This window comes from Notechis scutatus, chromosome 2, assembly GCF_049901735.1.
Source record: "Notechis scutatus isolate UNSWTSFEM ecotype Mainland chromosome 2, rNotScu1.2, whole genome shotgun sequence".
NCBI classification, from domain to species: domain Eukaryota; kingdom Metazoa; phylum Chordata; class Lepidosauria; order Squamata; family Elapidae; genus Notechis; species Notechis scutatus.
Window position 1 is genome coordinate 45,093,698 of NC_142010.1, and position 27,278 is coordinate 45,120,975.

Sequence of the window (27,278 nt, forward strand, 5' to 3'; positions counted from 1 at the left end):
GTGTGTCACTGGTGGAGTTACTAATGGGTTCATTGGAAGCTACTGCATCGTAGAATGGTGGCAATTCAGATAAGCAAAGCCAACATTGATCAGTTTTGGATGAATCATTAAGTGTAGTTGCTAGCAATGTGTAAGAAGAATTGACCAACTGTACTAATGGATTCACCTGGATATTGGGTTTTTGTAGAAAGTTTGATTTCAAATTGGGATTGGGACCAACATCATAAGTAGACATGGATATCGAGGGGCAAATTGTAAAAATATTCCCTTCATCTCCTTGACCATCCCACTGACGTCCTCCCCAAGTAAACCCAACCATCCATTGTTTTCTTGCAAGTGTCTTTCCTTGTGCAGTAAAAGTGATTCTGAGTGGATTTATTCTCTGTCCACAACAAGGCCATGAAAAGCAGGAATGCTTTGCTTGGGCACGGGTAATGTGAATATAGTCATTTTTGGTAGGTGCTTCCCACCAGATATGACCTGTGGATACACAACTCCATTTTTTACAATATCTGTCAATTACCCCACCGCAGGCGGAACGAGAAGTGCCAGTACTGTGAGCAGGGCAAAAATATAGTCTATAGTTGTCAGCAGGTGCTGGAGAACAGGAGCCTTGCTTGTCCCATGTATCAGCTTGCAATTTTTTGTCTGCAAATTTTTCTACTCCTGTTCCCATTTCAGCAAAATCCATGAAAAGCTGAGGAAACCATGGCCATCGAGTATAATTAGTGGTGGTATTTAAAATTTTTCCTTGAAAGTCAAGGATAGTCCAGGTATAATTTTGAGGTTGATGTTCATTTGTAGAAGATGATTGTATGCTTCGAGGAGTGCGATGATAGCCAAATCGTGGAATAGCATGAGATGCAGACTGCTTAGAGATGGAGCTGTCACCGATGAAGGCAGGATACCGAAGATGGCGAGCTCGAATGAGAGCCGTAGTCTTGCGATGAGTGTCATCATGGATGAGGTAGCGTCTTCGCACGACAGGTGGTTTGTAGCGATCAGGAACCCAGGAAGATGGATGATGAAATATGCAGTTGGTGACATCACAAGGTGGAAAGCAGCAACGAAGATGCCATCGTAGTTTGTCTCCAGGAAAAGGTGACTCAGAATTAGCTAGAGAGGGCAATGTAAGGAAAACAGAAGATAGTGGAGAAGATGCCACTGAAGGAGTGGAAAGCAATAGAACAGTGTGATTGAAATAGGTGTGATTGTGGAAAAATCCTAAGCAAGAATAGGAACCTATAGTAAGCTGAGTGACATGTATAGTTAAAAATATTAAACAAGGAGAATAGTAATAGTGAACAGTTATGTCAGAAGTAGGAGAAAGGAAATGACCGTTGTGTTGGAAAACATAATTACATGCAGGAAGGAGATTATCTTTAAAAACAAAGGTAACAGTGTCAGCAAGGAAAGCAAAAATAGCATCAGGAGATGCCCTAAATTGAGAAAAGACAGGAAGTATTGATATCAGAAGAAAGATTAGAGTTAGAGTCAGGTTTGCCATGGTAAGGTCTGACACAGCGAGCAGGAACCCAAAGCACTCGATCAGGAAGTTGGACAGCAGCGTAACCTTTTCCCCAGGTGATGAGCTGTGCAGGACCTTTCCACGCAGGATCTGGAAGCTGTCTGAAATAAACAAGAGGACGGGAAGAGGGAACTACTGGCTTGGTGAAGTGGCGAGAAGCCGCCGTAGTAGGAGGAGAGCCAGTAAGATTGAGAAAGTTAAGAGTGTACAGACAAACATTTAAGATATTTTGCAACGTTGGGAGGTTCGGGGGGCCTGAGCCTTTTTTTCCCCAAATGCCGATCAAGGGCTTGTTTCAAAGTTAGGTGCGATCTCTCCACAATCGCTTGACCTTGGCTGTTGAAGGGCAAGCCAAACTTATGTGTGATGGCCCACTTATGACAAAACTCAGCAAAGGGAGAACTGACATAAGCAGGACCATTATCTGTTTTGAGAATTTTTGGACATCCCAACGTTACGAATGATTGAATACAGTGATTAATAACATTTTTGGTAGCCTCTCCTCTTTGCAATGTTGCTATAATAAACCCTGAATAAGTATCTACTGATACATGAATGTATTTCCAGGGAGCAAAGGGAGGATAATGAGTGACGTCCATTTGCCACGTATCACAGGCTTGAGTACCCCTAGGATTAACGCCTTCAGGGATACCTTTGGCCTGCAAGCTACATGTTGGACATTGTTGAATTATTGCTGTGGCTTCTTGATATGTAATTCCAAATTGTCGCACTAGGGCTTTCCTGTTTTGATGAAAATAATCATGACTCTCCCCAGGTGAAGGCTGTTGGAGAAGGTGAGAGGAGGCCATAATTTTACAAGCCTCGTCTGCCATATGATTGCCTTCTGCTAGGAATCCAGGCAATTGCTGATGACTTCTGATATGGGCTACAAATAAAGGTTTCCCTCGTTTTTCAACAGTGTCTGAAGCTGCAAAAAAGTGTCATGAGAGAGGGAGGGGTAACAGGAGAAATATATGCATCGAAAATATGAGCAACCATCTGAGTAACATACATGCTATCAGATATTACATTTAAAGGTTGTTGTGAAAAAAGAGACAATGCCAATAGGAAAGCAGCTAATTCAGCTTGTTGTGCTGATGTTTGTGAAGTAGTTAAACGTTTATGCCATTGAGCATTTTCATACCATGTACATGCTCCAATATTTTTTGAACCATCAGTAAATACAGTTAAGCCTTCCTTCAATGGCTGTTGGACAAAAGGTGATTGTAAAACAAAAGGAACTGTCCGCAACACCTGCAGTCGTGAATCAGAGGGAAGGTGGCACGATACTTGGCCACACCAATCTTCCAACGCGTCCTGCAGTGTTGTGGAAGTCTGAAAAAGAGGTTCCCATTGAGTGATCTTAAAAGGAATATACAATGTAAAAATATCCATTCCCATCAGGGCTTTGGTTCTCTTACGCCCTTTTTCTATAAGAGAAGCCATTTGCGCTGCTCTAGTAAAAATAGATGTTTTTGGAGTGTGTGGTAGGTGTAGCCATTCCAAGATATGAAGATTTTTTGCATTGGATATTTGAATAATTATTGCAGTCAGTAGTTGATGAGTAGAAAGGATAGCAAGAGAAGGTGGTGTGTCTGTGAGTGCACGATTTACCCATCGGGTGGCTAGGGCTGTGTTTACTTGTTTTAAAGCTTCTAGATGCTGATCTGAAAGATAGACCTTATCTGCAGGATTTTTCAATCCTACTAGTGCTTGAAAGAGTGGTGATAGCATTTGTGTGGTTAGAGCAAGATATGGTCGAGCCCAGTTAATAACCCCCAAGCACTGCTGTAATTGAACCAGCGTGGTTGGCTGTGGAAGTGTGAGTGAAGGAATGTGTGGAGATGCTGTAGAAGCTAAAACCTTGTGGCCTAAATATTGCATTGGGTAGTGAGACTGGATTTTTTCAGGTGCTATATGTAACCCTGCTTTTGCTAATGTGGTCAAGAGGATCGGGAAAGTTTTTTGAACCGTCCCCTTTGGCCCATCAGCAGCAATTAAGATATCATCCATGTAATGATATACAAGAAAACTTGGAAATTGAGATCTATAAGGCCGCAGAGCCTCATTGACAAAAAATTGACACATAGTTGGTGAATTTAGCATACCTTGTGGAAGAACTTTCCATTGATACCTAGAGGTGGGTTTAGAGTTGTTAAGCTCTGGTACTGTAAATGCAAAAATGATCCTATCTTTTTGTGCTAGAGGTATGGAAAAGAAACAGTCTTTTAAATCTATTATTATGAGATCAAATCCAGCTGGGATCAAATTAGGATTAGGCAGACCACACTGCAGTGGTCCCATGGGTTGAATAATTAAATTAATGGCTCAAAGATCATTAAGGAGGCGCCATTTGCCAGATTTCTTTTTAATTACAAAGACTGGGGTGTTATAAGGACTGGTGGATGGTTCAATATGTCCTTCTATTAACTGTTGATGGACAAGAAGATGTAAAGCCTCCAATTTTTCTTTGGTGAGAGGCCATTGATCCACCCAAACAGGAATAGAGGTTTTAAGAGTAAGAGATAAAGGAGAAATAGACATTTAGATAGAAAAACTATGGTAGCTGAATATAAGCCTGAAATTGAGAGAGTAAATCACGTCCCCAGAGGTTGCAATGTAGAGAAAGAATATAGGGTTTAAGATAAGCAGTTAAGGTAGAATGCTCAGTAGAAGCAGAAAGCCAATGAGAGCTGACCTTAGCAGCTTGTGCCCCACCTACGCCCTGCACTGAAGAAGCTTCTGTGAGAGACCAAGAAGAGGGCCATTCAGAGGAACGAATAACAGAAACATCTGCACCGGTGTCAATCAGACCATCAAACATGCGACCATTGAGTATAACAGAAAGAATTGGTTTTGAAGCTTGAACAGGCTGCTGTAATGCAAACAAAGAAAGAGGTTCAAAAAGAGGCAAAATTACAAGCGTAGCCATTACTGTCCCCTTTTTTAAAGAAAAGCAACGATCCCCTATTGCAGCCAAAGCAAGATTATTAAGAGCAGAAGAATCATATAAGTAAGGAGCTGCAACCACACCCTCTATGGTAAGGGAAGAATTGGGAATAAGCAAGACAGGTGTGGAAGGAGGTAGAGGTTTGAGAAGCGTTGTAGTTAAAGGAAGAGTAAAAACAGCACCAGGATCATCATACACAAGATCCTCTAACAGCACCACAGGAAATGTTGTGGCAGGTAATTCAGCCTTTGTGGCGGGGCTAGCTGAAGACCCCTCAATTAGTTTCCCGAAGGCTGAGAGAGAGAAGGATTAGAACGACATTGTGAAGCCCAATGATAGCCTTTCCGGCAGCGAGGACAGATGGTTTTTGGCTTAGATAAGGAAGGTGGACCTCTAGTTTGGCCACGAAGAGCAGCTCCACCCCCTGGCATACGACATTGATTTTTAAAATGTCCGGGCTTGCCACAGTTAAAACAATTGCCATTGCGTGTTACAGCAAAAGCATCAGGAGGAGAAGTGGAGGCAGAATTAGGATTAGGTAATGAAGCAGTGATAGCAGTGGCAAGCATATCCATTTTATGAGTGGTTGTTCCTACAATTCTACAGAGTTGTAAAAACTCAGCCAAAGTCACTCCTGGCTTATTAGCGACTGGCTGTAGAATTTTTTGACAATCCTGATTTGCGTTGGAGAAAGCCAATTTTATAAGTAACTCTTGTTTGGCAGTAGAATTATCTATCTGTCGATCTAGGGCTGTCTGAAGGCGACTGATGAATGAAGCATATGGCTCATCAGGACCTTGCATAATTTTTAAAAATGCTTGAGTGGACTGCGAATCTGAATCATCCACTCGCTTTAAAGCATTCATAGCACACATATGAATAATGGCAAAACTGCGACGGGGGGAATTTTGTTGTTGTGCTAGAGTAGAGGATTGACCTTTTCCCATTAAATGATCTACAGTTACTCCAGCAGGCAAACCCCTACGAATTTCAGCCTCAACACCTTTTTCATATTCAGATTGCCACACAACATATTGCGCTGGAGTCATAAGCATAGAGAAAAGCATTTTCCAGTCATAAAGTAACATAACTGTATTAGCTGTAACCAAAGAATCAAGTATTCCCCTAGTAAAAGGAGAGTGTAATCCATAAGTTGTAACTGCATCTTTTATATTTTTTAAAACTTTAAACTCAATGTTGCTGTGAACATTGCCTCCCACTGCACCAGGTATAATAGTCATAGGATAAGCAGAAGGATCTTCTGTTTCTAAAGGCAGAGGTGATGACAGAAGATTAGTTATAATACCTCCCACAGGTTTTATCGGAGAAGAGTCAGAAAGAGAAGATGGAGCGGAAGGAGGAGGGAAAGAAATGTCAGGATATGGAGGTGGTAAGGAAGAAATTGTATCAAGATGAGCCGCAAGAGGCTTAGTAGTTTTTGAATGAGAAGAAGGGGAATCAGAGGAAACAGGAGAAAAAGATGTTTCAGGAAGACTAGAAGGAGGATAAACAGTAGTTATAGCAGCCATTATCGCTCTCCAAGAAATGAGTATGTCCATGGGAGCTCTGGGAATTTCATGTAGATATTTCCCTAATTTTTCCCATAAAGAATGGCTAAGAGTTCCAGCAGATGGATAGGCTGGACAATGTGCCTCAATGTAAATTATAAATTTATTTAAAGATTTTTTCGAAATAGGGTACACAGTGGTACCATTGATTTTTTGAAAGGAATTAGCCTTCTTCACCAAATCGTAAAGTTCGTCCCTATGTCCTGACGAAACCTTGGAAAGTGAGGAGCCCATTACTTACGTTCGTACGGAGCCTATGCCAGGTGCGTAGAAATGGGAGTGAAGGCGATGCACCCCTAGACAGAAGTCACACCGTGAAACCAGAAAATCGAAGGGATCCCCGGACGAATCGAGGGATCCCGGACGAGCCCCCAGCTGTCGCGTCGAGCGACCGGTCCGTTGTTTCGATCTTCCGGTTTGCTGCTGAATTCCTTTCAAGAAGCAATTTGGCGGGACCCTCTCAAGGGTGAAGCTTAGCGGGACCCTCGCAAGGGTGAGGTTTAGCGGGACTCTCGCAAGAGTGAGTGCCAAGCACAAAGAAAAAGACACGAAACAAAGCAATTTCTTCAGGTGAGGAAGCACATCGCGCCTGGGGCAGATGGAATTGTCCCGGCGGCCCCGATTGCTTTGCGCTGTCCTCTTTTATTGTGCTGAATCAAAGAAAGGGGTGAGAGGGATTACAGGAAACAATAGAGTTACAAAGTTAATCATTAGAACCAGCTACGTGACACAAGTAGCGAACTTCGTGACTGATACTTCGTGACTGATACTTTTCCGGTAAACATGTCTTAATACTGAATACATCTTTTAGCTGACACAGACTTCTGGAGTTAATCTTGTCAGCTTCTTTCCTGTCAGCTCAGTGGAATTTGCCCTGAGAGGTATACGTGCTAGGCAAGATTTGTTCTATGGAAAAATAGCCAAGGCAGAATAGCCACAGGTCTCTTCTTCCTCTTCCATCTCTTTTTCCAAGAAAGAGTTCTTTACTGATATATTTGATATTTCTGCTGTTTGGCACTTATAATTTACACCACCATATTGAACAACAGGTAGAGGTGATAATTCAACACTATGACCAATGCATTGATGAAGGACTACACTAAGCCACTGAATGTGGCAAATTCAAATCTATATTCTCTTTTGTGAAACTTCATTGACTGCCATTTATTTCTTTGTATATCAAATAATTGCTATGGTGGGAAAAGAAGTGTGAGTCTTCTTCTTGTCTTAAATAATTCAGCCACCCTTGAATCATCTATATTATATAAGAAGACTGAATGTCTAAGGTATTAGAGGAAGATGTTTTATATCATTTTATAAAAATGCTGTAACTGATACCACTGTCTCAAAATCTCTATAGGTGCATAAGAAATGTGGCTTTGTGGTTTCAAACTCTGAAAACTCCTTTTATTATATTGTTCAGTTTTCTTCCACGGGTCCAGAATTTGACACAGAATACAGGTAGTACTTGATTAGCAGCTGTCTGAGATAACAACATTAAGCAAATAAACAGTAATCAAATATTAATTTTCCAACAAATGTACACATTTGCAAAAGATTTTAGTGTAGAACTGAGTGAGGCCTATTCAGTTTCAGACAGTAGGTTCCAGCTGTGGGAAGCTTCTAATCAACAAATTAACATCACAGAGCTGAGCTTGTTAACTTGCAGTTTGCATCTTTGAAGGATGTGCTGCACTGCAGAGGAAAACAGCTCAGGAAGAGATAGCTTATTAAAGCAATTTCTTCACCCTGTGAGGGCACAAAAAAACCCCAAAACAAGCAAACAAACAAACAAACTGGTTAGCCATTGGACAGTGTGTGACAGAACTTTATCTAAATGAGAAAACAGTAACCAGTGATCTTTGCAGAGTGTCTCAGCCACATAGTTCATTTAGTGTCCATTTCACTAGAACCAATTGTAGTCACTAAATGAGGACTACTCTTAGATTATGAATTAATCCTTCTACTTTGATCATCCATTTTTCTTTTAGAGGCAATAAATTTTGAGTACCTTCTTCACCCAGGAAAATAAAATTGAAGGAGACTTTTCTGAATTGCTTTTCAAAGGTCAGGACTTTTTGTGCTACCTGGATTAGCTTCAAATACTTACAAAATAGCAAGTCCCACTCAATTTACTGATCTTTATGTCTTTTTATGTTATGATATGATCCATTGTTCCGACAATAACAAGAATGAAAATTGCTAACAAAACAATAAATTGGATTATGAGGGCTACATTCAATAGCATGTACTCATGCTTGTTCTCCTTATTTTCCCTCTCTAGCCTGTAATATGCTGTGAAGATCATCACCCCAATTTTCTACAGCAAATAGAGCATATGAGGGCAGGTTGAGAAAAGAGTGTTTTCTGATATGAATGATAACTTGACACCCAGATTTTAATTTTCTTTGTGACAAATAAGCCTAGGGGAAATAAGAATAAAGGAAGATTATCCTTTCGTTTCCTATTTCATGCTGCAGATTAAATATTAACACTTCTTTACATTGAAAGCCAGCTGAAATCTCAATGTGTTCCAGAAGAAAACAGTTTACTCTTAGATACCTTTTCATGGATTGCAGTTATGCCACACAAACCTGTTGAGTTTTATTATTAACAAGTTGCTTGGGAAGTTTTATTACTTTGGAGGTAAAATGAGGTAAGGTACTGTGGAGTGGAGAAGGGGTGGGAATTGAAAGGAAGAGCAGAGGAGAGCAGAAGGGAGAAGAGAAAGGAGAGGAGAGGATGGAAACTGTATTCAGGGCTTCTCTACAGAACAAGTGATAGGTGGAACAGAGTGAAACAATTGGGGCTCTTTTTTTCTTTTAAGGGCATCTTTCTCTCTCTCTTGCTTTATTATCTACCTTGTATCTTCTTTTTTACCTCACAAAATGGGTTGCTTCTCTCACCCTCACCCGGGTGCTCATCCCAAGACATTCACCACAATGGAAAATAACCATGGAAGTTCCCAAAAGTTTTAAGATTTCTCATTAAAAAGCCTTCCAATGTGAGCATGCTAATGTCTGATTAATTCTTTATAGGACAAACTTCGGCTAGTTTGTCCTACAAACTGTTCGTAACATTTCAGTTCATTGCTGAAAAACAGTGTTATGTATCACATTAAAAGATGAACAGATGAGAAGTCCGGTGACTACCTAAGCATGATGTGACTTGGCAACTCAGTATGTCTTGCAATTTTAGTCCAGTGTCTGCATCTGTATGGTTCTATCTGTTGTTCCTGGTAGAAAGTTATGAATGAATAGCCAAGGTTTTGATATTAGAATGCATTGGGGAAAACAGTGGTGCCTTTCTCAGGTTAAGTGCCTGACAGTAAATGAAAACTGAGATTCCCTTATTGAGAAAAAAATCATGGCTTCCAGTTTGGGTCTCTTCAGCGACAGACTGAAATCCGTGATCATGCGCGGTTTCAATCTGTGCTCGCTGCTGGATCGCCCTGATCCTTTGGATTCGGGGCTGAAGCCACCCCGTAGAGGTGGTGAAGCGGGGGAAATTGCTAGCCGAGGGGAGGGGAGCCCCATCTCTCCTGCTTGGCTGGTCTAAACTCCATTCCCCAAAGGCGTTTGCAGCAGTGGTCAGAAATGGCCACCTCAAAGAAGAACCCCACTGGATAAGATTGTGCAGGAGGAAGACAAAGAGGAAAGCAGGACAGACCGGGCTAAACAACAGAGAACATCTAAGCAAGGTACCTGAATCTAAAAGTACCTAGAGGGATACTTCTGAAAGAAGATCTTTAAGTGGCAAAGGAGAGAGAAAAGGAGGTTAAAAACCCTTTTTTAAACCTTTATATTGACAATTACAAATGGTATGGAAAGAAATTTATATTAATCTATTTTGACACTAATAGGCAACCTTAAGCTGAAATCTAAGTGTCAAAAAGAGAATAAAGATTTTTTCTTGGTCATTTTAAAGCCCTAAAAAGGAGAAGAGTAGAGGCAAAAGGGTGGGACTTGGAATAATGGAAAAATGGAGTGCCACCTGGAAAAATAAAGAGGATTTACAGTGAAACTTTGAAAAGACTCCCGAGGATACATTGCAACTGAAATCTTATTAAAAGATACAGTAACCCACAGAAAGGAAAAGTAAAGGAAAGAAACAAGAAGGAATAGTCTGGGATCATTTGGTGATTTTAAAAAAAAGTTTTTGGCATTGGTTTTTTCTTTCTTTTTCTGTTTTTACTTAAACTCAATCGGGTGGTTGTTCAAAAGTGTTTAAAATGTCATCACTCATGGAGGAATTGAAGATGAGTCTTAAAAAACAGAAAGAAGATGCAGAAAGGGGAGGAAGATCCTTTGGCTTCGCATTTGAATTTTTTGAAATGGAGATCCTGAACTATGAAAAGCAAAAGGAAAAGCTTCAAGAGCAAGAAGAAGGGCGGGACAAAGAAGAAGCCATTTTCAAAGATCAAATAATGAAAAGTGTAGTAATAAGGGGGAAAAGAGGGAAAGAAGTTAAAAGTTTGAGATCAAAGGGAACAGCCAAAAAGAAAAATAGTCTGAAAAAGAAGTATAACACCAAGGAGACGCAGAAAAGAAAACTACAGAAGGGAAAATTAGAGAGAGAACGGTATAAAAAAGGCATGAGAAAAAGGGTGGAAAGATAGAAAGGGAAAGAACGTATGAGGGACAAAAACAGGAAATAAAGAAAAAGGGGAAATGTACTAGAATTAAAGGTATTTGCTCAGCTAGAAAACACAGAGACAATGGTTAAATTAAGTTAAAAGTGAGGATTCTGCAAAGGTACAAAAGATAGTGTTGTGACAGTAGAATACTGTAATGAGTTAGAAGTGAAATAAGTAAATAATCTATGAGATAAAACTGTATTGTTATGTAATGGCATGTTTATAATTAATGCAATAATAAAGAAGAGAGGGAAACATTGCAATTGTTTCTAAAGATTGATAAAATATTGAAAAGAAACGTGAAAGATTTATAAGGAAATTTATACCAGTTACTAGAATGAATTTGAATAATTATTTTGCTTATTAATAGTAAATAATTTATAAGATAAAACTGTATGACTATCTAATGGTATGCTTATTAACAGTTAAATAATAATGAAGAAGGGAGGGAAACATTTCAATTGTTCTCAAAGATTGATAGATATTGAAAAGAAACGTGAAAGATTTATAAGGTTCATACCAGTACTAGAATGATTTTGAATAACTATTTTGTTTACTAATGTTTATATATATATATATTGTTTTTGCTATGTTTTTAGAATTTTTCTTTTTACATTTTCAAATAATACCAAACAGACTCTGAATGATGAGATCTACATGATATAAAATAGATATTAGAAATTTGAATGTTATAATTTTAGAATGCACAAATTCAATGTTTAATGAGATTTCATATGATAATAACAATAAGATTTAAAGTTCGATTGGCAATCATAGGGGGAATTTTGCTTCTTAAGAATGTTGGAAGAGAACATATGAAATTGTAAAGAAGACAGACAAAAGTATAAGTACAATGAATAAAAAGATATAGAAATTTAGGTAAAAGGCAAAAGATTTATACGATCTGAAGAGAAACCAGAGTAGACCTATTTCTCTACTAAATGCAGATTATAAAATCTTTGCTTCAATATTGGCAGAAAGACTTAAAAAATATCTAAATAATTTTATTCATCCTGGTCAAAATGGATTTCTGCCAAAGAGACAAATTAAAGATAATATGAGAGTAATCTTGGACACCTTGGAATACTACGAGGCACATCCTGAAAAACAAATCGCTCTGATATTTCTAGATGCACAGAAGGCATTTGATAATGTGAATTGGCGATTCATGTTATTACTATTGGAACAGATGGGCTTTGCTAGAAAATTTATTCAAGCAATAGAAGCTATGTACTATAAGCAAACGGCAAAGATAATGATAGAGGGAGAACTGACAGACTCTATCAATATAAGAAAAGGAACAAGACAAGGGTGCCCACTATCACCTTTGTTGTTTGTGTTAACTTTGGAAGTGCTAAACAGAAATATTAGAGATGAAAAGAATATAAAAGGAATGAAAATCAAAAGGGAAGAATTTAAGCTACAAGCATTTGCAGATGATCTGGTTTTCATCTTAGAAGACCCTCTAGAAACAGCACCAAAATTGATAGAAAAGATAGAGACATATGGAAAGGTGGCTGGTTTGAAAATAAAGATAAGACAAAGATCTTGACAAAAAATATGCTATTAAGACAAAAGGAAGAACTGGCAGACCTATTGAAAATTCAGGTCACGAATAAGATCAAATACTTGGGGATATATTTGACAGCAAGATATAGTACGCTAAAAGAGAATAATTATATCAAACTTAAACAGTAGATAGTGCTAGATTTGGCGAAATGGGAAAATTTACAACTCTCACTAATAGGGAGAATTTCAACAATCAAGATGAATATATTTTTTAGAATATTATGTTTGAATTCTATATTTGTTTCAAACAATTCCAATTAGGCTTGGAAAAGATTACTTTGAAGATTTAAATAAAATTGTGTTGAAATATATATGGCAAGGTAAGAAAGCGAGAATAAAGTTAAAACTTTTGCAAGAGGCTAGAATTAGAGGAGGATTTGGTTTGCCTAATTGGGAGTTGTATTATCAAGCTACAAATATGATGTGGGTTAAGGAATGGATAACACTAAAAAATACTAGATTGTTGACATTAGAAGGACATGATTTGTTGTTGGGGTGGCATGCTTTTTTATGGTATAAAGGAACTAAAACACAGGGGTATTTTAGAAGACATTATATATGGGAGTCTCTGTGGTTAAACTGGGAGATTAAAAGACAATGTTACTTGAAAATTCCAGTCTGGCTATCGACTATTGAAGCATTTTCTTATCCTATAATATACAAAAAGGGACAAACAGTTAGATATGGTGAAATACTGAATGAAAAGGGTGAACTCAAATCTATACAAAAACTAGAGGAACAAGGTATAAAGATGAATTGGTTTTCATATGTGCAAATACATTCAAGGTATGATAAAGATTCTAAAATGGAAGGTTTCTATGATAAATTGACTGATTTAGATAAGATTTTGATAGGTACTGATGAAAAGGTGATTAAAAATTGTATGGATATTTATTAGAAATTAAACTAGAAGAAGAACAAGTTAAAGAAACTATGATTGCTTGGGGGAAGAATTTTGGATATGGGATTGATTTAGAGAAATGGCAAAAATTGTGGTCTCAAAATTATAAAATGACAATGTCAACAGCATATAAAGAAAATTTGTATAAGATGTTTTACGGGTGGCATTTTCCCCTGACAAGAATAGCAAGAATGTTTAAGAATAAATCTGAAAAATGTTGGAACTGTCATCAGACACCTGGCTCATATTACCATATGTGGTGGATTTGTGCGGATGCTAAAAAATACTGGACTAAAATCCACATGTGGTTGGAAAAAATGACAAAAAAACATATCAACTTGAAACCAGAGATACTTTTATTGGGAATTTTACCTGAAATATATAGTAAAGACTTGAAATATCTGATTGTAAATGTATTAACAGCGGCTAGGATTGTATTTGCCAAAAACTGGAAAAATGAGAAAACACCATCACAGGAGGAAATCATTAAGAAAATATTGGAATGTGCTGAAATGAGTAGATTGACATTTGAAATTAGAGAACAAGAGGATAAACAATTTTATAAAATTTGGGATCTATTCTATCAATGGTTAGACAATAAAATACAGCAATGAAATATGTAGACTTTTAGAAAATAATAAATATATAAATATTATATTATATAAATATATATTATAAATATATAAAGATGTACTTCTTTCTTATTATATCTACAAAATGATTTTAGGATAGATTTGGGATGATAATGTGAACTGTTATAAAACAAACTAAGTAAATTATGATTATCTTGTAAAACATGAATGAATAAAAGTATAGTCAAATGATTGATTAATAATGATACTAAGGTATTGAATTTTTGATTGAAAATACGAGATTATATGCAATGTAATTGTAATTGAAGACTACGAAATGGAAGCACAAAACAACTTGTAAACCAACCGGCACACTGTATGTATACATATGGAAGATGGCTTGATGTTTTTATGTTTTGTTTGTTTATGTTTGTTTTCTAAAAAAAATTTAGGTGAAAGAAATACAATTGAATAAGAAGAAAATGAGATAACCATTGTTGAAAGGTGTCAAAATGCCTTTCTTTCGAGGATTCGATTTTCCCGCTGGGAGAGCTCTGCCGCAAGGATACGGACAACTGCTTGAAAGCTGGATCTTTTTATTTTTCAGGCAGGCAGAGAACAGCCTTCTGTTCTGCATTCCTGGGCTAGCTAGCTTCTTATGGTAAGTCCCTGGTTTTTTATACCCTTTTCTCCCTTTGTAAGTTGATTTTGTGTGAGTGTTTGTATTTGTGCCTAATGTTTCAAATTCTGTTTGAGTTTGTCTTTATTCCTGCCGGAGGGCAAACTCCGTGGGGTGGTTAGATTGTATTATCGGTTTTTTCTAATCTCTTTTAGCTTTATAATGGTTTTTTCATATTTGTTCTGTGGCAATCTCCTGTCTGTCCCTTTTGTAATTTATATTTTGTGTCTTTTGTCTGTTTGTTTTGCTTATTTGGTATGTCCTGTGTTTGTAAGGGTTTTCTAAATTATCTTTTGTTTCCTTTTCCTATTTGTCTAGTTTTCTTAATTACTTAGGCTTTTGTCTATAGGGATTCTTTAATACTTTTTATTTGATTCCTTTTCCTATGTAAGCTTGTTTGCTGGCTGACCTGATGTTCCCCTTGGGCTTTTCCTGTTTTTTGTGATACTACTGCCTTCGTGAAATTCCCTTTCCAGACCATAAAAGAAAATTAAGAGAAGTAAAGGGAGAAATAATGAGAAGTTGGAAAAAGAGTAATAAGATATGAAGTTGAATACATGAGATGAATATGCATATGAAATTGGTCTTTATGGAAATGAGATAACCCGGAATGATGCTGTACTAAAATAAGATGTTTTGTTTGTTTTGTTAAAACTCAATAAAACTTTATTTAAAAAAAAATCATGCTTTCAGTGATGCAGAATTGGTTTAATGCAAGCAATGAAGTCTAATGCTATTGATGAAGGAAGCAGAATCTTTCCCAGCTTTTGGCTTCATTAAAAAGATGGCACTCAATTTTCGAGACGGGTTGCGTCTTGATTAAGCTTTCTTCAGATCTGGCATTTAATTTCCCTAGGTTGACTTAATCACCTTGTCAAAATGCATTGGCGCAAGAATAACAAATTCAGAGGATGCATGCAAGTTAAAGATACAAAATATAAAAAGAAGAAAGAAGAAAAAATGTTGGAAATAATTTAAAAACATGCAGTTATGTCTAAACCCCCTTCACCTTAAAAAAAATCATTTTCTAACACTAGAAAAAGACACTTTGCTTTAAGGCTTATTTTTTTAACAGCATTAATAAACATGATGCTTTTATCGTGGGTCATCCTGGTCAAAATTATTAAGGGTATTTTTCTGAGAATAATCAAATTCCTACTTGAGTAAGTCAATTTGTCTGAATGAACATGTCTTCTAATATGTTTGTATATGAATGAAAAATCTTTAGAGGCCCTGACCTGGGTGCCTTTTCATGCAGAGCTCAGTAAGTTTTGAATGGTTGAGAAGGTTTCTCAGTAATAGTCCTCAGCTCTGGAATACCCTCTTGAGTGAGTGCGAATTTTGTCTTTTTGACATCAGCAAAAACATTTTATTCTCTACTATCTTTTAATACATGTATTCATGAATATTTTCACTTTTATTTTTGCAATGTAGTGTTTAATTTTATCTCAACCTTTCCTTGTTTTCATGAATTTCTAACCCTGTTTCTATACTATATATAGATATAATCCTTCCTGATTTTTTAAAATAAAGTTTCTCCATTCCTATAGCTATTAAGTGGCTCTGAAAATGGGGACAAGATACTTGGGACAATGCTTCTCCAACATGCATCTTTAGGTGGATGTTTCCCCACCCCACAGTCCACTCTTACTAATATTTACATAGAAAACTCAAGATAACCTTTATTGTCATTTTTTACTCTGAGCACACAGGCCCACATTAAAAATGAAATTCTGTTGCCTGCTCAAAAATGCAAACAATTGCATAACTGAGAACAATGATATCTTTTCTTGTGAATAAGATATGTTTTTGGCTGAAAGCCTCCTGTAAAATAAACAACAATAAAAATCCTTTCCTGTGTTTGGGTTTGATTGGCAAGTCATTCGGCAGTCCTGAAAGTTTAATGGGGGGAAGGAACTGAAATCACTTACAATTTCAACAGCAAAAGGCAGGAACAACATTTAAATAACTTTTTCCCAGTCACTCAAAATGTTTGGAGTTCTTTACACTGACGAGCTCCTCCCAATTTAATTTATTTTGGCAAGTTCAGACTAAAAAGTGAGAGCACAAAGATTTTGCTTTCAACTCTATCTAGAAATAGCAAATATCAAATGTCCACAGTATGAAAGTCTAATTATTTAACGAAACAGGGTTTCTTGAACATACAAGCAAATAGTGTAGTGACTTTTAACTATTATGCATAATAATATCATTATATAACCCACATTAGCCAAGTGTTCCATTACCAAAGCAGCAACCTAACTTCCCATAAGAGGAGCTCTGTAAGAATATTATTCAACAGTCACAAACATACTGCAGCAACTTGGAACACCAGAAGGAGGAAACAGACCTCCAGTCCAACTTCTTCCAACAAAGTGAACACCAATGCAACTTTATTAAGAAGTTGACTGCCCAAACCATTACAGCAGAGCCAGTGCAACCTATGAAAAGGATAACACCCCCAAAAATCTGAGAGAACAGACTGCTATAACCACCTGGCATCACTGTAGTGCACAAATCAACTAAAGCCCTCCAAAACACCTTAAGCAAACCAAAAGATCCAATAGCCCAAGGATTATTATCTACAGTGCAAGGACTGTAACAGCCACTATGCACGGCAGAAAGGCAGAAGATGAGGAGACACCATAAACACCAAGTAGCTGTTAGAAAACATGACAAAAACTCATTAAGCTCACAAGACACGGACAGATTCAACCATAGTTTCAATTGGGAAATCATTAGCATCTTAGATTGAAGCCAAATCAAAATATACTAGAAGCTTGGCATCCAGATAAACAACTCCTATCAGAAGAATAACAATAATTGATTTCTTGCTGTTTTCTAAATTAGCTCATGTTGCTTTAAGGTTTCAGGATGTGCTTGTCAAAATCTAAGATTGGACGTGTGGTCAATATTGTAAGTATTAATTAGGGGAAGATCTGAGCTATATCCGTGATTGATTATGAATTATTTTTTTATTATTTACACTTACTAGCTATATAGTATGCTATTTTTAAAAGAAGGCTATGATATCCTTCTCAATAATCTTTTCTCCAAGTAAAATATATGCAGTTTTTCCATGAAATATTTTGTTTCCAGTTCCAGTTCCTTCTTCCCACAGATTGAATATGGACATAAAGTGGATTTACTTTTCAGGTTGGATTTGAAGAAGGAAAATTATTATTTCTCGTGATATGAATATTACAGTTTTGATGCCACCCTCAGTTTCAACATATCACACTGCAATTCCTATTTAGTTTCTTATTTATTAATCCTTCAATGTTTTAATGCTGCCTTAAAAGCAGCATTTTCCCGTTCTGTGCTTGTTCATCTGAGTCTTACTAACTGATTGAAGAAATTTACGCTATTCAAAACATATTAGTCCTCAAAGATCATTCTGAATTCCATTTCTCTTTCTAAATAATTACCTAATTTCCCCTTTTGAGATCATATGAAAATCTGATAAGACCCTCAGTTCCGTTCTCCAAATTGTTTATAAAAATATGCAAAACAAAAATACTATTTATTTTATTCCGTGTGTGTGTGTGTTTGTTTGTGCGTTTATAATGCTATTATAAGCATACACCATGAAGGAAATACTTTGCGATTATCAAACCTACTTAAGTTTTCAAGATCACAGTCTTGTAAACTATTGCTAACTATTGCTGACTGCTGACTTAAAACAATTATGTAGAGTCAATAATAATTTGCACTTTTATTTTTGCAATGTAGTGTTTAATTTTATCTCAACCTTTCTTGACTTCTGGTTTGCAACCTTTCGGCGGCGGCAGGGATTCGCGACCGCGCGATCCCTGCTGCGTTCACCGTCAAGGTTCCCCTGATCCATTTGGATCTGGGGGATATAGCTGCCCCGCAGAGGCAGCTGAAGACAGGGGGGATCCGGCAAGGGGTTTGGGGGTGTCGCAAACCCCCTCCCCAGCCGGCTAAACCCCCTTTTCCCGAGGCGGAGGAACGGCGGTCAGCAATGGCCGCCACGAAGAAAGCTGCAGCCGGAGAAGCAGGTGCAGGAGGGAGGAAGCTGAAAGAAAAGTGAAAGTTGATTCTAACCGGGACAAGATGGGAGAAAATGACCTGGAATCTTGAAGGCTGCTAAGTATATATTGTTCCCTGTGAGAGTTTTTAAGCTGCGAATATTCTAAAGGGGAAAGTTTTTTCTTTGTTCTACTCTCCTTCCTAAAGTGACAGTGGGGGAAAAAAAAAACCTTTTTGGCTGTGAGTGGGAAGGGAGAGTGAAAAAAAGAATTAGAGCAAAGTTTGAATAAGGAGAAGATTGCCTAGAATTACAAAGAGTTTAAAAACTTCCAAAAAATATACTTGGAAAGGATTTGTGATTACTTTGGCCCCAGGAAGAGAGAGTGAAGAAGAAGAAGGTATCTAAAAGAAATAGTCTGTTTGGATTGTTTGGTGACTTTGGAATCTTTGGAAATTACTTCTGATTAAATCATCTGGGTGGTTGTTTGGAAAAACTTTTTCTCTACACAATGGCATTATCTATGGATGAATTGGAACTTATATATCAAAAATTTGAAAGAGAAAAACAAGGAGGGGAAGATGGTCTTGACACTATTTTTCAATACTTGGAAATGGCGGTTTATATTTATGTGAAGCAGAATGAGGATGATGGGGACAAAGAAGAAGGAGAAGCCATCTTTGATGAACAAATTACTTTGACTGGAGAAGAGAAAAAGCAAGAGAAAAAGGGAAAAAGGTCTTTAAGATCTGGAAAAATAGCCCAAAAAGAGAAGAATAAGGTGAAAAGAGGACATTATGTTAAGAAACAACAGAAAGGGGGAAAGCAGAATAAAAGGGAGGTGGAGAGACAAGGGGTTAAAGAGGATAAGGAGAAGAAGAAACAAGAAAGAAAGGAAGGGATGAGAAGTCCTAATGGTGGGGAGCAAGATGTTAAGAAGCAAATTTTTTTTAGAGATAATGGATAAGCTTTATGGTTAAAGGGATTCTAGAAAGATACATAAGACTGCATTTTTATACTTGTATTTAGAAGTAAACATAGAAAATTAGAAACAATATGTAACCTAAAATGTGGTAAAATATTTAACATAAATTAGTGAAATTTTTGGTTAAGAAAAGGGAGTACTGTAACGAAACATGATTTAAGATTGTGATGTGGGGGAGTAATAAGAAGAAGGAGGTACTTTTTAATGAAATAATGAGCTATAATATATGATGAGGGATATAATATATAACTATGGAAAAGGAGAAGTTTTTTCTTTTTTTTAAAGAAGGAAAATAAAGGGCTGGCTGGAATAGAACAGACAAAGAATAATAAATATTATGATATGAATTGAGAGGAGATAAATAAAATAAAATAAAATTGAGAAAATTTAAAGGAGAGGAGAAGACATATAGAAAACTGAAAATGTTAATAAGATATGAAATGGTATGTAAAATGAATATGAATTTGAATTTGTGTCTGTACCAGGAGTTTTAACCTGGGACTAATCAACTTTCAGATAAGAGATTTTTTATGCTTTTATGTTTTGTTTTATGTGTATCTATGTATTGTTTGTCTTGAAAATAAAACTTGTTTAAAAATAATAATAATAATAATTTGCTAATAGCTGCTGTCACACATTGAAATAATATATTAATGGCCCACTTTACATATGGAGCTGAACAATTGTTTCCTTATCTATGATATATTAACTAAGCAATAATTAGTCTGATTCACATAATTTGCTAAGTTATAAAGTATAATTTATAAATCACAATAAATAGATTCACATCTAGGGCAAACCCTTAATATATGGCATGTTAGAGGGAACTTGTGTTCTTTCTTAACAGGATACAGAACGGAATCTAGATAGAGCAGGATCTAACCTGAACAATGATCAGTCAAGCAGATTTTATAACAATAATAAAAAATTAAGTTTAGGATTAGAAAGAATATGTATTTAAAGAAATAAATTCTTGGGATAGGCAAATCCTTGCACTTGTTGAAAGATTATTGTGAATAATGTTTTGTTTGCACACAGAACATTGCTTTATATTCAGATCAGAGCAAACAGAAGCCACTCAGCTAGCAAAATATAGTTTTGAATTTACATATTAAACATCCACAAACATTTTTTAAAAATGGCAAAATGGAATAAAAACAGGGGTGGGATTCTACCAGTTCGCACCTATTCATTAGAATTGGTTGTTAACATTCTAAGCAGTTCGGAGAACTGGTTGTTAGAAGAAATTACTGGCCTAATCCTGTAAGGAAGGAAGGCAGGAAGGAAACATTCTGGTGTTGCTTACAGAAACTGTCTCTCCATTAACCCTTATTACATTCTTGGCAGGACTAGACTTCCTGTCTCAGAAACGTCTCTGGAGTTTTTCCCCCCTCCTTTGCTGCTACTTTGCTTGGGTGGAGTGACCATTCAAAGTTACAATGGCATTGAACACTTATGACCATTTTTCACACTTACAACTGTTGCAGCATCCCCACAGTCATGAGAGGCCAGGCAAGGAGATGCGTGCCTCAATGTGAGTGATATTGAGTTGGCCACACCCAGCCAATAACATGACCACCAAGCCATGTCCACCCAGTCACATGACCACCAAACCACGCCCACCACCTAAGCCACACCCACAGAACTGGTTGTTAAAAATTTGAATCCCACCCCTGGATAAAAAGTATGCAAAAGGAAGAAGAGAAATATGAACAGGCAAGAAAACATCTGTATAAAGATAATCAAAAAGATGTCTAAAACACACAATGCTCCCAGGGTTATTGAAAGCAGTAATGCTGGTAATTAACACAGGCAGATTCAAGGGCAGTGGCCTTTAATTGTTCCAGTTGAGTTTTAACCAATTTACATCCACAAAATTGAGATGGAAAGTAGGACACCAGGCTACACATTCTTCATTCTGCACCAGTGAAAGGGAACAGTTTGCCGAATAAGCACTTATTAACTTCATCATACCAGGGGAGGCCCAGAGAACAAGTGCTTATGTGTGCACACACATGTGCACCTGGGAACAAAGGCAGAAGGAATAACCTTGCATTTATCCATCTCACAGACCAAAAGCTGGAAAAACCATAGACAGAGGGGACACAAATAAATCCTTAACTCTCTATCAACCGTCCCTCATGGTTAGTAGTTTTGTAAAAAGCTTTAGAGTGAGTGCTACTGAAATTCACACTTCCAATTATGTGGATCTATTAGCTGCACAGAGTAACTTGTCTTTTACTAATTTGCAGTATATTTTAATAACAACAAATATTTAGATGATTATACATACATATAGTACATAGATCCTCGAGATTTTTATGTCCTTCTCTCCCTTCCCCCCTCTCTCTGTTTCTCATTATTTAATAATGTTTGGTGGAGGTGGGGAGAACCCTGAAACTTGTCATTACTTTCCAAAGCATTTTGGGAAGAGGCTGCTTTTTCCCATAATATATTTCAAGTTTGTGGAATTGTGCCAGGATCTCTCTTAAAAGCATAGTCTCCAAAAACAAGTGACTCGGAACATAAGAGTATGATAAAGAAAATCTGTAACAGAAGTAAACTGATATGTTTTATGAATTAATTATCACTCCCGAGCAGATCAGCTGGCTTTTTCAAAAGAGAGCTGAACAAATCCAGCTCCATGAGCAGAGGCTACCATTTTGACTTTTATTGATTCAAAATACACATTTTACTTGAGCCGTAGAGTTCTTCTAAAACTGTCATTCTGAACTGTTCCCTAGATTTGTTATTCCCCAGCTGTGCTCCACCAAGATCATTATTTCTGTCATCGGTTGCCATCATCTAGATTCCTTTCAGGCATTAGCTTAATTGAAAGCAAGGGGACTTCATTTGCAGTTTCTTGGAATACATTATGAAGTTCCTGTCTGCAATTATGGTGGCAGCCTCTGGCCAACCTTCCCTGGGCTCAGAAGCTAAGCAGAATTGGGTCTGGTTAGTACTTGGATGGGAAAGCAACAAGATATTCTAGGACACAGCCTAGATTGGAAAGTGGAAATGTATCCTGAAGAATGCAAAAGCAAATGACTTTCTACTGTTGCCAAGAAAACGCCATGGAATGCATCAATACAATTGAACTGAACTTAAATGAAAACCAGTGCTTTTTCATGCTTTGTAACAACTTCCATCTTCTCTTTCATGCTTCTTCGTACAACTGTGTCAATGTTTTGTTTTATTATTTAACCCCTACATTTGCTTTTCTTTGTTTGTTCTGGTATCCCAGTCATCACCATTCCTTGATGAAGTATTCTTGACCTTCATCTAAATGATGGTCTCCTATGATGAAGAAGTTGGAACTTGCACCGAGCTTGGGTAACTTCTCTATTTTGACAGATGCATTGGTTACCAATTTGCTTCCAGGTACTATTCAAGATGCAATTTTCACTTTTCAAAGTAAACTATCTAGATAGCTGCAGGACAAACTTCTCCCAACATCTCCTTGTGCCATGAGATTTAGAATAGTAGGTGTCAGCTTTGGAAGCCATAGTAGCACCAGAAGCTTCCACGCTGCCACATTCTTGTGCTTGGGAAATTGGGAGGGGAATTTCATGGAGCATATGTGGTTAGACATAATAGCATTTTTCTTTGCAGTCAAGGTCATGTTATTCCTGCACCTGGGTGAGGAGTGGTTGAAGGAATAGCTCAAGTTGGAACGGATGGTGATTGGGCCATGTAATGGAATGATGAGTGGAGGGGATGGATTTTGTAATTTTAATCATTAAAGGAAAACTCGTAACTCACAGATTTGGGTTTTCCCAGATGTGCCAGTATGACAACTCTAATAAAATGGAACTTTGAGAAAATGCCTGTCTCAGAGTTTTGGATTGGAGTTTGGTTTTTCTGGAACACTGACAGTGGCTTCATTACAGGTACCTTCTCTTAAGTACTGCCATCCATGAAGACCATGGAAGCATCTTCCAGAATATCTTGCTCATCTTCTCTAGAATAGCACTGAATGTATTTTGGTTTTAGAAAGCCCATTAAAAAATGGCTGTTCCATCACACCATGAGAATCAGAATGTATTTGCTCACCAGGTAACTCTTACTAGCTAACAACAGTTAAATCAAAGGCAAAGAAACTGGTAAAAACAGTAAGACAAAATAAAGTGAAACATACTGTACCCAGGATCAGACATGTAATTCATATAATTATAGCAGGCTCGTATATCATTCTGTTCCAAAGCCCAAAGGCAAAACAAAAGATCTCTGGGTTCTTACTGGCAAGATTGGAACTAACTAAATATTATGGTGTCTCCCTCTGTTGTTTTAATTTTGGAGCCGTTGATTGTAGCATTCCCAATGTTTTACTTTGGGGGAGAGTTATTATTATTTATATTGTTAATTGTTTTCTTCAGATTTGAACTTATCAAGATAGAAATGAACAGACAAGCCTTATAGGCAGACAGATAGATGATAGATAGATAGATAGATAGATAGATAGATAGATAGATAGATAGATAGATAGATAGATAGATAGATAGACAGACAGACAGACAGACAGACAGACAGACAGACAGACAGACAGCTTGATAGCTTGATAGCTTGATAGATTGATAGATAGATAGATAGATAGATAGATAGATAGATAGATAGATAGATAGATAGATAGATAGATGGATGGATGGATGGATGGATGGATGGATGGATGGATGGATGGATGGATGGATGGATGGATGGATGGATAGATAGATAGATAGATAGATAGATAGATAGATAGATAGATAGACAGACAGACAGACAGACAGACAGACAGACAGTTTTTATATGATTTTATGTTGTTTTAATTTTGGATTAATGATGGGGACTGGGACTGCTGTACATCTTAAACCCATGCTGCTCTTGAATTAAAGCAAAACTTGTATTTTCTCCATGAAGCAATTCTGCCTGTGGGGTTTTTTTATAGTGCAGAGATACATTCCAGACTTGTGTTTAATCTAATATTTGCTTGACATTTATGGAAAACACATAGAACAATCCGTACCTGTACTTTTTTCCTCTTAAGCTTTAGCGCCCAAGGTTTAAACTGTTGTTTTAAGAAACTGAAAATGTTTATAATAAGCAGGACCCAAGAAAAACATATTATGTCTAATCAGAGTCACGAGGTTCTGAAATACATATTACGATTTTCAAACAGATGCAGTAAGAACCAGTAATTTCACATTTCTGAATTATCCTTGAACTGTGTTCTCACATCTCAGTGCAAAATACTCCTTTTCCTTTCCTTATCAAACAGAAATTTTGTCTTAAATTTTGTTTGTTGTTTTCACTAGGATGCTCTACCACAGTATCTTCTAAATAGCTTGTTAGTATTCAGAGCTGAGAAAGCAGAAATGATATTATTCCATTTATTTGGCTACTTATGTTGACCTGACATTACTAGCTGGCTCATTAGTTGGGTTTATTTCCTCAGCAGGTGATAAAAAGAATGAATGATGGACCAAATAAAATTATCAAAATAGCTGAATAATTTAATCCATAGCTTTTAAACTTGATAGGATGATTTCCCAGCTTCCAATCCACTATTGGACTAAAATCCAGGGATAATGATATCCTGATTATAGGCTCATATATACCAGTCTTGACCTAGAGTTGCCTTATACTTTTGATATCATTCACCAGTAATTTTGGAAATTTGTTTGAAATTCATACAACTTGAGAGGAAAAGTATCCCCCATCTTCATTCTTTATAGTTTACATGAAGTACATTTAATAACATTTGGGACCTGGTTATTAAAGGAATGTTAGTAAAATGTAATGACAATGCCTTAGGAAAGTCACAGTGGGTTCAGATCAGATATTTGCCTATACGATATTGTATAGTTCTGGTCAAAACAGCAGTTCACTGAAATCTTAAACTGGGGGCATGGTGGCTTGTTCAAACTTGAGATAACAGGCCTAACTTTAGATTGAGACAGTCCTAACATATAGCTGATTTGGGGTGCTATGAAATTATTTTCAATTTTTATTTATTGGAAATATATGTCACAGAAAGGGTGTAGCCCTCCTTCAAATGCCAATATATTGATGAGCCTTGGATCCTTGGATTATTATTTTGAAAAGAACACTCATTTCTTTATAAGGTATAGGGTCTCTTACCTGAGCAGGGGGTTGGACTAGAACAGGGCTGTCAAACTCCTGGCCCATGGGCAGGATATATCACATGCTGGCTACACCCACTGTCAGTTTAGCAAAGGGGAAAAAGTCCCGATATGTCATGTGACGCTGCCGTGATTACATGAGTTTGGCACCCCTGGACTAGAAGAACTCCAAGGTCCCTTCCAACTCTGTTATTTGGTGATTCTCTGTTTCAGATGGTAAATCATTTTGGCTTGGCTCTGCAAGAACAAACAGTAGATAGCATCTACAGAGATCAGCCTTGTGTGTGTTTATTGGTGTAGAATTCCTTAGCCAGGCCGCAGATAAGTTTTTGAGACATAGTAGAAGCTTGAAATGAAATTTGCTTTGCTTTCCTTTCTTCAGGAGGAGAAACCGTTAGCTCTGCAGAACCTATTAAGCAACAACTTTCAGAATTGTTTACCATTGGCTGTTGTGGCTGGTGATGCTGGGACTTCTCTGAACATCCTTATAAGGGCACAAAATTAAGAGTACTTGCTTTGTTTAGGTTTTGTATCATCAATCATGACTTGGGGCAGTTCTCCATGTTTCCTGGCAGGAATTTGCCAGTCCCTAATCATTCAAATTGAGCCTTTTATATGCAAAATCTATCAATCAATAGGGGGCATGCATAAGCACACCAATGCGCCTACCATCCCTGTCCTATTGATTACCGTATATGCCGGCGTATAAGACGACCCAGCGTATAAGACGACCCCCCAACATTTCCACTCAAAATATAGTTTGTTATATACTCGCCCCCTCTTCCGCACGCCTTCCACTTTTGCACTTTTTTTTTTTTTGAGGCACTTTTGTGCACCGTGGAATGAATCCCGTGAAGCCGAAAGAGCAGCCAGCCTTCTCCCAGCTCCCAAGGAAGCGAGGCTCGCACCGCCCGGGCTCCGCTGAGGTATCCGGCTGGGGCTGTAGGAGTTGTTACCGCTGGCATGGCTCCGCGGCTCCAGTCCCGCGTTGCCTCGGGAAGGGAAAGGCAAAAAGGAAGAGACGCGGCGGCGCTTTGCAATGGCAGCAGCGGCTCCTGGTTTTGCCTTTCCCTTCCCGAGGCAACGCGGGACTGGAGCGCGCGAGCCGCGCCAGCGGTAACAACTCCTGACAGCCCCAGCCGGATACCTCAGCGGAGCTCGGGCGGCGAGCCTCGTTTCCTTGGGAGCTGGGAGAAGGCTGGCTGCTCCTTTCGGCTTCACGGGATTCATTTCCACGGTGCGCAAAGTGCCTCAGCCGCGGCAGCCGCAGTGCTTCCCAATTACTATTTGCCGGCGCGTATAAGACGACCTGGCATATAAGACGACCCCCCCAATTGGAGGCATGTTTTTCAGGGCAAAAAAGTCATCTTATACGCCGGCAAATACGGTATTTTGATTTTTCTTATATGTATCCATTTCATGTATTCAAAACTATGTTTATACTTATACCTATTATCTTGTAAGTGATTGACAAATCAAATAAATAAAATAAATAAATCTACAAATCTTGGCTATTCCACCTCCAGATCACCCAAACTTAAACAATTCAACCAAACTTACAAAGTATTTAGCTTCAGTTTTAATTTTGGAAGAGTGCAAATTTCTTTCTATTCACAACTAATCAGTTTCTGATTTGCAAAGCCAAAGTTTTGAACTAAGCAATAGATGCAATTCCTGACCAGATACTCAAATCTCAAATCTATTCATATGAAGAAAATTAACAGCCAGTCATCTTTTCAGGGATATTTCAGAGATAATTAGCCATTTTGGTCTAGTGGTT